The 3,587-nt window shown below is 42.0% G+C and overlaps 1 protein-coding gene across 1 annotated transcript in view; it reads left to right on the top strand.

The window, feature by feature from the left end:
* KIAA0355 (KIAA0355 ortholog) overlaps positions 1-3,587 on the top strand; it is a 104,228-nt gene that overhangs the window by 419 nt on the left and 100,222 nt on the right. The window lies entirely within an intron of this gene.

Genomic DNA, 3,587 nt, shown 5'->3' with positions numbered 1-3,587 from the left:
CCTTTTCAGTCGCCTTCAGCGAGCGTGGTCCTCTGAAGGAAGAAGACCCGGTGCTCGGGCGGGGTGCAAGTTTGCCAGCTGTGTTGAGTGAGTTGTTGCCTCACGAGGGAAACTATCAACTGTGGGCGGGTGGAAGAGCTTGGCCCGGGTGTCTCTGGATACCAGGGTGTGGCATGACTTGTAGCCAGCAGATAAAGGGCGCTGCGGCCCGATAGGTGAAGTAAGTGCGTAGGTGCGAAGCATGAAGGCTGGCTGTGAAAATGTAAATGTAGCCCCGGCTTGCAGGTTTTTTTTGCTGAAGCTGGAAGAGACCTCGCTTGTCTGCTGTTCTTCCCAGCTTTGCGCCAAAAAAAACTGTGGAGCCCTTTCACTGGCCTTTCTTTTTCTGCTTCTACATTGTTAGTGTCCAAGTAAATTGACAATTGTGACAGGTAAAAGGGGTGTCGGCTGTAGGTGGCGGGGAGAACGCCAGGGGAGCTTGGTGGGAAAAATCTCCCAAAAGCATCGTTTTGGTGTTGCTGTGTAGGCCGGAAATACTGAAAAATTGTTTTTTCCTATCAATATTTTGTTGTTTGTAGTTTTGAATCAGGACAAGCAGGGGGGCTTGGAAACTAGAAGTGATGTGTGCAGGAGTCGGGCTAGCCACAATGTTCTGAGAGGTTCAGCATTTTGGTCTGTGGTTCTAAAGTAATAGAAAAAATTACCAGCATTTTCAAAATCATCTAAATTTCTTCAATTTTTGAGATTCACTGAAATAGTTGATTTGCATCCTTTCCAGAATCTCTATGCCACATGCTTCATCTCTGTGTACTGTTCCTGTGTTTGTTTCCAAATTTCAGCAATCTTTTTTTCCCCAAATGTCTATTACTTGGCAACACATTTTCTTTTCCCACTTAACATGCACCAGTGGTCATCATTTTTTTCCTCTACCGCATATCACAGAAAACATATTTTTCCTGTTGTATAAGCTATGTGCCCACTCCTCCCTTTACAGGTTGCAGTGGACGTGTCTCTTTTTGTACTTGTTCCCTGTGAAACAAAATAGATGTTCTGTGGAAAAATATGGACATTGAAGCTGCTGATCTACGGTGTGGCAGCAGACTAACCAGGAGGTTGTTTGTGACAGTTTCTGGTGCTGTGAGAAGTGAGATGAGGATGTTAGAAATACTATTCATGACAGCATATCAAAAGGTGCTGAATATGGTTTCCTATTCCAAGTAGCTACACATATCAGGAATGATAGTAATATGATCATATATAAAGTTCCTCTGTATCTGAAGAGCTCTGAAGGTGTTTTACAAGCTCTACACACAGATAAATTAATTTACAATGGAAATACAGACCTCTCAGGTGATGTGTCGTAAATCTTAAATGGTGCATGGCCATGCTGCATCTTGGGGCAAGGATCATAGGTTGTCTTCTAATGCTAATTGTAGGCAGGTAGATTTTTTTTTTTTTTTTTTTTTTTAATTCCTAGAGTTGGATGTTAGTCAGGACAGGACCTTAAATGTTATGAAGGGTGGCAACCTGGGCAATACCATAAAGAAACAATTTGGTGGGTCAGAGGGCAAGTGATAGGACTTTATAAAATCTAAGGTTTTGATCGTAGCATTTCTCACACAAATAGCATTACTTGCAGCCTAGATATCATTTTATTAAGTAAACATAAGAATCTTGCCTGACTGAATACTAACTTTTTACTGTTGTAAAATTTGAAAGGTGGAGGTGGTCTCTAGGCTTATATGAAGCTACCTATTGTCTTATTGTTCCTTTTTTCCTTCCTTTTTTTTCTTGTTTATATACATTATTTGTACATAATTTCGTGTATGTAGAGCTGTGGTTTTTGTTGGCTTCTACTGCAATAGTGTCTTAACTGCTCTCCTTTTCTAAAGGGGCTATTGGAATAATAATGCTTCTGTCCAGAAATCCTACTCTGCAGGTTGACTATTGAATTACCATGACGAGATGCCAGAGAATTTATGAAAACCCTTTTTACGATGGCTGTCTTAAAATTTATTATTAAAGTTGTTCTTTTCTGATAAACTTGAAGCAAATTGGAAAAAAATCTCTTGTATTTAAACAGAGAGAGAGAGAGGTGTTTTCTTTTTAGTTTCATGGGAAAAGTTTTAAAAAATGGCATGTCTTGGGGCCCTGCCTGGCATACATTGCATTTAGGACATTATTAAGGTGTTAATTGCACCATAAATAACCCAGCCACACATTTAAAAACATATTATGGTGTGAATATATTGTAGACATGCCACAAAGACATTTCACATATAATATGTAACATCTTTGTGACTCATTTGTATTGTGCTTGTATTGGACATGTGTCGTGTAGCCGGCATATGACAGATCCTAATGCTTAATCAGGAGCTTCCGGCTGCCCCTGACCTGCGCCATGGGTCCTGACATAGGGAACTTTTGAAAAGCATACTGAGGTGGGCTTTCCCACCAGGGACTTGTAACCCTGAGTCTCTTCTGGGGCATGGGGGATCAGAGGCTTCGGACAGGTCCCTTCCCAAGTTTGGAGTGTCTCATCCCCCACACATGGCAGCCTGGCCACAGCTTCTAGGCATGTTGAGGGATTGACAGACATCTGATTTTTCAGGATGGCCTGAATTATCTCCGTCTCAGACTGCACCTGGAGCTGCCCCAGCTGAGGCTGACAATCAGCTAATTGTCAGCTCACCATGGTGGGGTTGTGAAATGGCCCTGGTATGGTCTGGGGCAGACCAGAGTCAGCTGATTGTTGCCTCCAGCCCCATACCCCCTGACTGTCAGCCCTGGCTGGACCTGGTTTCCCCTGCACTGGCAAGTTGTAATGGTGCAATGGGATCTGATCCCTGTCATCCATATGGGGGATAAGATCCTATTGTGCCATTAAATGGTACCAGGAGCCTTAGAAATGACTTGGTCACTCTAGAAATACAAATGTTGTGTTGTTCTATTATATTCACTGAGGTTTGATACTGTGGGATGTATAGTGAAAGCTTGGGGTATGCTGCCTCTTGTATATGATTTTTATTAAGATTATGAAGAAGTGGTTGTTAAAATGCGGAGGGATGAAAGGAAAAGGCTGCTGTACCTGATACTGAAGAACTTCTAAGGTGTGTGAGAGAGATAGAGAGAGAAGAGTTCCTGTATATTTGGAGTAGAAATAGGAGAAGCTCGTGGTTGGGCTTCTAAGTCTCATATATACACAAAATGGTCTGCAGTGGTATGTAAATATTCAAACTGATATGTGCGCCATTCACAGTACATGAGCTGCAGTCAAATGAAACATAGAAGAGTTGGTCAGAATAATCACTTATACAAGTCTAAATATTTTTTGAGATTTATATGTAGTATGGTTGGCCTTCTGTTTTCAAGAAATACTTATTTCTGGAGAAGGAAATAAATATCCCTACTAATAAAAACCCTTAAAAGAGAGTGATTCCCATCTTCAAAAAGGGGAGGAAGAAGGACCTAGGAAACTATAGGCCAGTTAGTCTTACCTCGATCCTAGGCAAGCTGATCGAGAAAATTATGCTGGCACACATCCAGGAGGGGCCAGCAGGGGACTGCATGCTTAGGGGCAACCAACA

Source organism: Crocodylus porosus, unplaced genomic scaffold, assembly GCF_001723895.1.
Source record: "Crocodylus porosus isolate Cpor-Errol unplaced genomic scaffold, CroPor_comp1, whole genome shotgun sequence".
Classification (NCBI taxonomy): domain Eukaryota; kingdom Metazoa; phylum Chordata; order Crocodylia; family Crocodylidae; genus Crocodylus; species Crocodylus porosus.
Note: the sequence above shows the minus strand (reverse complement) of the source record. Positions and strands in the feature narration are given on the sequence as shown.